General features: G+C 45.9%; 1 pseudogene; it reads right to left on the bottom strand.

Annotated features, from left to right (window-relative positions):
- Positions 1 to 5,532: 5,532 nt before the first annotated feature.
- On the bottom strand, positions 5,533 to 8,232 carry LOC124676233 (annotated as a pseudogene).
- Positions 8,233 to 9,756: the final 1,524 nt, after the last annotated feature.

The following is a 9,756-nucleotide window of genomic DNA, read 5'->3' as shown; positions in this document are numbered from 1 at the left end:
GAGGAGACCAAAGCATGGCCTGAAGTATTATAAGAACTAGTTGAATACCCGTGCGTTGCTACAGTCTACTAAATAATAAAATACATATATATGTGCTAAGTAATTAAAAATTTGTCTTACACATATTAATCTCCTCCTATTGCTCACTACGTCCACTAATTTCTTACTTTTGCTTGCTGTCAAATTATTCAGTTGAGTTATATGATGTTCACAATTCACATGATTACTATCTTCCAAATTTTTTACAATTATGTTCTATACACAAATCAATCAAATTGAATACCATGGACACGCATAATCAAAAACCTTTCACCAAAGTCACGATCCCGTGCCTTGTCTTTCCTTTATTTCTCAACTCCATCTCATGGTAGAATCAATATTTCCTTGGTGGGTATCTACATATATAAAAACCCTGCTGCTAGCGGCACAACTCGGTTGACATCCTACAAAATAAACTACATCAGAAAATATAAGTGTAAACATTAATTTGGAATAGATGAATAGATTATAGGAGCAAAATAATAATACATAGAGCAATAAGCATGATCTGCATCAGATAATTCTTGGCAACATCAAAAGTGAGGCGAGCCTTTGGGTCTTTGTGGGGGGAAATATTTTGGGAGTGATCATAACGTGAGTAGCCTTTTGTCTTGCCCTAGTGAGGCGGGTTGTATTTTTTTACGTTGCAAACTTTTTATTTGAACTTCTCCTTAATTAATGAATTGTGGCAAAGCTTTTGCCCCTGTTTATTAAAACAAATCTAATTGTAAAGAATAAATATTTGTAAGAAGCAAGTTGTCACAGTAAATCAGATACGCACAGTCTTAGGTATTGTTTTTTTTAGCAGATCGTGTGTTCTAAATTAAAATAGTACTAGTACTATTCCGCAAAACCTTTTTGGATTTCTACTACAACTTGTTGTACCCAAGACCAGCTCCAGCGACAGATTTCTTAGTAGAAAATCTTGTTGTCGTCAACACAAAATGGCGATTCAGCAAATCTCTCCAAACACCTTAGCTTAGGATAATAATTGTGCTTACAGAAAAACTCCATCACGACTAAGCTTCACATGATAGATCGAGGTCATAAGCTAAGCAATCTTTTCCAATTTATCTGTTGTATGAGGAGCAAGAGAGATGCATCAAAGTCATGTGCAGAATAGCTGGGCAAATTTGTACAGCTGATCTATTGTATGGGCTAGAACAACACTTACGAAAAATACATGGCCCCGGCCGAGTCTCGCCTTGCAGGCGATAGGAGTACTCGTTGATCAGGATTCAGGAACGACGATCCCACCTAGCGCGTGGAAGTTCAGCAACGGCTAGCTTCAGGTACTGTGCGAGTTCTTCCCTGCGGAACGCGCTGGCCGACGGCGGGTAACGGTTAGACGAGCACGTTGACGAAGTGGGACGTCGGCATGTCCACTTGGCCGTCAAGGCCGAGGCCCAACAACGACTTGGTCCCTAGCTTGAGCATGGCCTGAATGGCGTGGATGAAGCTTTGCATGGTGGCCTTGTCCTGCCGGAGAGCAACGATGAGTCGATGACGCAGGTGATGCAGGTCGCCGAATGGTACGGCTGCATGCTCGCAGGCACGAGAACTACGTACGGGCGCAAGGCCGTTGCTGACCATGATTTCGACGCCCAGACCGGTCGGTGTCATAGAGAGACCATGTTTTCAGGTTTGAGCGAGTGGAGGAGGCGAGCCACCTGCGTCGGGGGCGGGACATTGCTCGCTTCTGTGAACTTGCTGATGCAAAATAGCGGCGGCGTGCCATCCAAGCGTAGAGCCGTCGAGAGACCAGGCCATGGCCTGAAACCATACAAAGCCGGTTTTCTGACGGAGGCCATTGGAATAGGGGTTGGGTTCTGCCTTTTTTGTGCGTGGGCAGGAACAGGATCACAGGTAGGCGTGCCTCGAGCTAATTCTTGTTTCCTTCTCCTTTCCGTTTGTACTATGTAGCGTGTGAGGACGAAAAAAAATTGAGGTCGGGCGAAATTTTAAACGTAAAAAAAGTAATGCAAAAGAATAGACTCTTATACCTCCAGCTTCTAGAACCACATGCTCCGAAGTCCCCTGATCTCCTTCTACTTCTTGTTCTTGCTCTTGTTCTTGGTGTGCTACATCATTTGCATTTTTATGGGTGCTCGGTTTAGAGCTATTTCCGGTCCCTTCTTCCACTTGCTCTTCAGCTTGATTTGGCATAACATTTGCAGTTTCCTCATGGATGTTTGGGTAGATTGGCTGCTACTAGCAATGGGCATAAAGTATCTCTTCAAATCTGCAAATGAAAACATAAAATACATTAGTAGTTTGCGCATGTTACCGAGCTCACAATTCACAAATTTAAACTTTATCTAATTGACAAAAACATCTATAATTGTACCTCTCCCTTTAGCTGCATTGTTCTTCTCTTTCCTGTCCATCTTGGTTTTTCTCGAACCTCAACTATAAAATCACAACAACAAACTGTTCGAACTTCGAACTGCGAAATCTCATAGATAAACTAGACCGGCGCCGGCCGCCGGGTGATCTGCAGCCTGCAGGACAGGGCAAGGGACGTGCCGGCAGGGAAAGTCTGAGAGATCCGCTTCGGAGGAAGCCGCCAGGGCAGGGCGTCGGGCGGCGCAATGAAAGACGACAAGGCCGGTGGCCGGAGGGCCGTATCCCGTCGAGGCGTCGTCCCGTGGTCGCGTTGAAGACAGGCGGGCGGCTCATTTCCCACAATCCCACGCGAGCACGAGCGGTTTTCCTGGACCCCGTTCGTTAGAGCATCTCCACTCGTCTCCCCACAGAGCCCCCCACGGCCACTTTTTTTCATCCGGACGGCGAAAAACGGCCCAGTCAGGCCCCCGGTTCCTCGTTTTGATCCGGATTTGAGCCTATTTTCGTCCGGACTCCCCATGCCATCCCCGGCCCCCCGGGGAGCGTTCGGGGACTCCGGATGAAGCTAAACCAACCGCCCACGCCCACGTGTCTCCTCTTTCGTCCGGATTCCCCAAGCCGTCCTCTTTTTCCCCGAGAAACGCCGCTTGGGGAGCACACGACTGGAAATATACTGCCCCTCACGCCAAATCTTCCTCCAATCCGGACAAAAATTTCGCCGGATTTGGACGTGGAGAGCGCCAACGAGTGGCGATGCTCTTATACGATCGCTCCCCTGCCCGTCCGGAAGAGCGACCTTGGCACCTGGTGCAGATCGCACAGGCAGGCACCTACGTAGCAGCAGCCCAGTTCGGTCTCCATTCAGCCCATTTCCTCTTTTCCCTTTTGATATTTCTTCAAAAACGGACAGAACTTGTACAAAACTGATTCTATGTATGTAGATGCATAATATATGCGATTTTTTGCAAAAAAAAACAAGATAGGGCAGCTGCCATACCTTGCCCAAATGGGAGCTCCGCCCCTGATTGGAATAGGGGTTGGGTTCTGCCTTTTTTGTGCGTGGGCAGGAACAGGATCACAGGTAGGCGTGCCTCGAGCTAATTCTTTTTTCCTTCTCCTTTCCGTTTGTACTATGTAGCGTGTGCGTTTGTTACTCTTCACGGAGGGACGATGGGTTGATCCATCCGGGTTGGGTTTTTTCTACGTACGAAGCCTTGAAGGCTGATACGGGTTTTTTACTATCGCAAGCTAGTTTGCGTGCGGGAAGGAAACTTTTTAACAGACGAAAATTTAGTATGGGAGGCCCGGTTGCAGATCGGAGGCACTAGTAGTCCCGATTTTTTTTACGGACGAAAATTTGTTTTGATTTTTTTTACCTACCAACACCACCGATCTATAACTTATTAGTAGAGATTGCAGAGATGGACCATTGCTGACACAACAAAGGGAAATAAAATGATGGCTTCCTGGGTCTCTAGCCCTCCTCTCCCAAAACCTGAACCTAAGCCCTGAAGTAGAACTAGTACTCTGAGCACTACCCTCTAGATGCATCTTGTTGAATTTCGAATTAAATTGATTCAGGTTCGCAAATATTTGCATAACAGGAAAACCTTTCAGCTCAGATATGCAAGTAACAAGGCATGTGTACAGAAAAACTTCAGGCTACCAAGACTGATTCTAAGTGCATTTTTCTACATATGTGCCGATGAACTATTTCAGTCAAACATCAAGTATTTAACAGTAACCAGCAGAATCAATGATTGTCTAGTAGAGATCTTATGTTGATATTAAGATAAACTGAGATGTTCCCCTTGTTCACAATGGCCAAGATTTTCTAGGGTAGGGGGGCATGCCCCCCCTACTCTAGAAATATCCTTAGATATATCTATTTCTATAAAAAAAAAATCGTACTCGAAGTTTTGGTCCAGCTCATCCTAACCCAAGTAATTCGCAGCACATCAGGGGAAGGCACTAATCATGCTCGAGAAAACAAAAAATAATGTGCCCACAAGATCACAGGAATTTTCCGTGAATAAGATATGGGCAACAAAAGGAATTATGGAGAAGGCATTTGTATCTCGCTTTATGGTCTAGTGGTTCCATTCCTGCTAATACCTACCAGCCTATTTTGTAGTTGTGTAGGAGATATCAAGAAGGAATATACTCAATCAGAATAGACGACAATACAGATGTGCACCTCACAAGGAACTGCACCTGGACATGAACATTACAATACAGATGTACTACGTTCCTCATACGACAGAGCTACAGGTAGAAGAGTGTCCCAACCTTGAAAGCAAAAAAGACTCTTGGTCCAATTTCTTGAAGCGGGCCTTTTCACCATCAACATTCTGCTCTTTGTGGATGAGTGGCCTGAATGGCACACACAACCGTGACTTAGGAGTTTGACATCCTGGCATCAGTGCGTATCACAAAGCACTAAGACATCAGTAACTTAAGATAACTGGGTTAGTTTTCTGTCATAACAATATGATATACTTTGAACTCTACCATTGGTTGGCAACAGGTCTCTATTCAAATTTAAGACGCCGAACCTGAAGAAAGTGTGGCAACCGGTGGTCGAATTGCAGGGAAGTTGTGGAGTTGCGTGAGTCCGGCCTGTGTGGGTGTCGTTGGAGTAACAGTGTTCAGGTCGTCCTCTCTTCCCGGCGTGCAGCGGCGTCGCTTCCCAGCGTGGAGGGCAGCCTCCATTCCTCGACGTGGAGGGCGGCCTCCATTCCCCTGCTGGTCCCTGAATACTCCTCGATGCTGCACTGGTCTCACCTGATTGCTTCGATTCACCTTTTCCCTTTGGCCACCGAGTTGACGTTACATCTGTTTCCATACCTGCTTGGAACTTAAGGCTTTCACCACATGATTATCTGACCAGTCGACCTTCGGATTTGAAGATAAAGAGAGTGTTGAGGGAGAGAAAATAAGCGCAGATGATGTTGCGTTGATTCACCTTTTCGCTTTGGCCACCGAGTTGACGTTACATATCTGTTTCCATTCCTGCTTGGAACTTGAGGCTTTCACCACCAGATTATCTGAACAGTCAACCTTCGGATTTGAAGATAAAGAGAGTGTTGAGGGAGGGAAAATAAGCGCAGAAAAAAAAACATAAATCCACTGATCTGCAACCACCCATCAACACCCACAAAATTAAACAGGACAAGCATGGGGTTACCAATCAGTCAGCGAACAGCCAGCATTCTTAGAGCTGTCGCCGAAACAAACAATCGACCATGCTGAAACAGCCGAGCCAATGTCTAAACAATACATACACCGGAGGCTGCCTACCTAATCACAACGTGAAACTAGTTCTCGGAGTGTTGTTTTACAGATCCAAAAGGAACAGCTAGTCTCTAATGCCATGCGCAGCCCTGTGTGCTCAGGAGAAGAGCCTCCGGGACCATGTTGGGACGGCCGCCGGTTGTTGCACGGCAGCTGATACGAGGCTAGCAGCCTTCTCTTTTGCTTCCAGTATCCGAGCTCCCTTCGGATCGGCCAACAGAGATTTCTGGAACGATTGCGGGAATCCTGTTGCGATGATGGTCACGTGGATCTCGCCGGTATAACGGTCGTCGACGACGGCACCGAAAATTATGTTTGCTGAAGGATCAGCCAAGCTTGTCACGATCTGTGGGAAGTAAAGAAATGGTTACTGCCGAAACTGTTTGAAGTATTAGTTCTACCAAGTGTCTCAATGTTCAGTTTCAGAAAACAAGAAGTCTCAATGTTCACATGACCTTCCTGAATACTTCAAAGGCCATTCAAATGATTCGAGCATTAAGATAACAAGAAGGAAGCCTACGCACCTGAGAGACTTTGTTCACTTCTTGCAAAGTGATGTCCTTCCCACCAGTGATGTTGTACACGACACCAGTAGCTGCCTCGATGGATGACCCAATCAAAGGGCGAGAGTTGCCTGCTCAGCAGCTTCTTGTGCACGGTTTTTGCTGGAAGAAACACCAACACCGAGCATGGCAGTTCCAGAATTTTTCATGACAGCTTTCACATCAGCAAAATCAACATTCACAAGCCCAGGTATCTGCAATGTTCTCACATGAGTATTATATCATCACGATTAGGTTAAGGCAGCAGAATGGGAAAACCCACCGTGATAATGTCTGATATTCCTTGGACACCCTGACGAAGGACATCATCTGCAAGGAGAAACGCGTCTTGCAGGGGCATATTTTCATCAGCGACATCTAATAACCGATCATTTGGGATCACAATTAGTGTGTCGACACTCCTTTCCAGCTTCTCCAATGCTTCGAGTGCCTGAAATGATGACAAGAAATTAAATTAACTAGAGAAAACAGAAAGAACTTAAGCAGGAGTGGTCACAAAATAAATAAATAAATAAAAGGCTGCACATAGAACTTTAGTGTCCAAAAATCAAATGAATTCACATCAGGCAAATCATCACCGGTAAACATATCAAATATGTTTTGGGATATTTCCACAAAGAAAATAACGACAAACAGTATACAGCAACATCAGGGGAAGTGAATAAATCATAACTTTGTTTAAGTTCAGACCAACACTACAGGCTACAACTAAATGGTTGCGAAATAGTTAGCAGGCATGACCAGTAGACTGCACAACAGACAGCACTAGTATAAGAACTGAAAACGATACGACCAAAGATAATCTCTTGTAGCTACAGTGCCTATCCTAACAGTCTAGATTATAAATACACCCTCAGGTAAATGGTTGGGAAATAGTTAACAGGCATGAGCAGTAGAGTGCGCAACAGACAGCACTAGTTTAGGAACTGAAAATGAAAAGACTCAAGGTAATGCTAGCTCTTGTAGGAGCTACAGTGGATATCCTAACAGTCTACAGATGTATGATGAATCACCAACTTAAACTATAAATACCCCCTCAGCTAAACCAAAATGACCAAATATTGCTGAATGTAACAGCGCAAGACTTATATTTAGGTACAAATACATGCCTGCAGAGAGCGCTTGCGTCCTTCGAAGCTGAACGGGTAGGTGACAACACCAACAGTAAGATAACCCGCTTCCTTTGCTATCTGGGCAACAACTGGAGCAGCACCTGATCCAGTACCACCTCCCATCCCAGCTGTTATGAAGACAAGGTCCGAGTCTATCAGGGCATTGGCTATCACTTCCCTTGATTCCTCGGCAGCTTGTTCTCCCAAATTAGGATTTCCACCAGTTCCTGTTTGCACAAGCATAGCTAGTCAGTCTAGTTAGTGTATGTGCTATTTACAGTGGAATTTACAGTCTGCACCCTGTAAACTGTTTGACTTTTTGATGTGTTTATAAATGCATCATCACAAGTTTAAACTGCAGGTGGTGTCATTGCGTGGAAACCGTTGGTATAGACATCATTCATTCATAAGAAAACAGGGAGTATTACCCAGCCCACGAGTCAACTGTTCACCAATTTGCAGAGGATGTTGAGCTTGCGAGTTCACAAGAGCCTGGGAATCTGTATTGATAGCATAGAACTCGATACCCTGAAATAATAATTCAGTTAAAATTTCGAATCAGACTACGAAATGGATCTACACGTCGCGCACGACAGAGGGAGGACAGGTCGAAGCAAGGCTGGGGGGCACCGTGCGCGCAGTACCTGCAGGCCGCTGCCGATCATGCGGTTGACGGCGTTGTTGCCGCCGCCCCCGACGCCCACGACCTTTATCCTGGCCGTCTCCACCGGCGCGAACGAGAAGGAGCTGCTGCACCGCACGGCCGCGCCCGCGCGGCGCCGCCGCGGCTGGCTCCGGCACCCGCCGCGCTGGGGCCCGCGGGGAGGAAGGCTCGGGAGGTGGAGGAGCGTGGCGGCCGACGAGGTGCAGGGCGCCATTTGGGGGGAATGGGGATGGGGAGAAGGTGGCGCGGAGGGGAGGAAGGCAGAGGGGATCTGTCTGGTGTGTAGTGTGCTGCTTCGCTCTAGGGTTTTGGAGGGTTTTGCTGAGCTGGTTTGCCTTGTCGATCTGCCTCCCGGTTGGGCTCTTATTTTGTTCTATCTTTTCCTATAAATCCCAAACTCTTATATAGGATAGCATGGAGCAATATATAGGATGGAGCAATACAAGTTCAGAACTGAAATCAAGTTACTCAGCCAGTGGCGGGGCCAGAACATTAATCTTGTGTAGTCAGTTTAAAGTTGTAGTTATATTTGCACCTTTTTTCATAATTTTTTTGCATGATTTCTAGCCTATGTACGTATAAACATTGTACTCAATGGACTACACTTCTATAGTGTGGCTCCGCCATTGACTCGAGCCCTAATAGTAAAAATTAAGAATAGCATGAGTGCATAAACATCAGTATTAGAACATCCACAAGATCAACATAACTCGTAGTGGCTAAAAGTCCAATTTCCATCCACCTCAGATGCTTATAGAAAACTACTCACACATGATGGAGTTTTTTTTTCCAAGCGGTCCTCACAGATCGATTTTCATTATCCATTGATAACGAAAACATGTTTATCAGAGGTTTTTGCCATATTTACAACCAACAGCGAAACAGAAACCCAAAGCAACAGCTAACTAAGGGCTAAACCAAAAGAGAAAAGCACATGGCTGGAACATCATAAGCCACAGCTAGCGTTCGGCGGTAATATGGACTAGGAATTTTTCCACCTGCAGCATCAGGGGCGAGTTACAGCAACCAACAAGAAGAGCCATGGAGCTGCCGAAGCCAAAACAGAGCTTTTTCCACAGTTTTTTGCATGTATCAGCACTCCAGATGAAGAGTCGCACGCGCCCAGATCATCTGTATCTTCATTATCATCGTCTATCCCCATATCTCCTTCCGCTCAATTCGTCAGTCGGCGCACCCCACTTGTATCAGCATCGTTCCTTCTGGCGTTAGGGCCCAGGGCAAGATTGAGGAGCGCATCCCACTCCCCAGCGCGGAGAGGAAGACCAATCTAATCTCCACATGTTGATGGAGATGGAGCCCATGATTGATGAAGATTCGATTGATGGTGGTGTAGACAGCGTCGAAATCCCCCTCTCCAGCGCGGAGAGGAAGACCAATCTAATCTCCAAAACGAAGATCGTGGTGATGGCAGACTTCATGTACCTAGGATGAAGGATTTTTGGAGCATATAAAGACGTTTGCGCGAAGGAGGAGGCAAGGCACAAGGACCAAATGGGATGGCCGCGCCATGTGGCCTTTTGGCCGCCTAATTAGCCTAGTGGCCCACTTATTCGGCCTGCCGAGCTTCTTTTTCATAAAAACTTCGCGTGTATTTTTTGAAATTTAATTCATTAGTTTACTACATGAAAAGACAGAGAAATGTTTTCTCTAGAAACATCCTCAATTCCGACAAGTTTTACGGGATTTGATTGTTTGCTTTAAAATCTAGGTGTGACTA

The sequence above is a fragment of the Lolium rigidum genome, chromosome 7 (genome assembly GCF_022539505.1).
Source record: "Lolium rigidum isolate FL_2022 chromosome 7, APGP_CSIRO_Lrig_0.1, whole genome shotgun sequence".
Lineage (NCBI taxonomy): Eukaryota > Viridiplantae > Streptophyta > Magnoliopsida > Poales > Poaceae > Lolium > Lolium rigidum.
The sequence above is the reverse complement of the archived record's forward strand: the minus strand, read 5'-3'. Positions and strand labels throughout refer to the sequence as shown.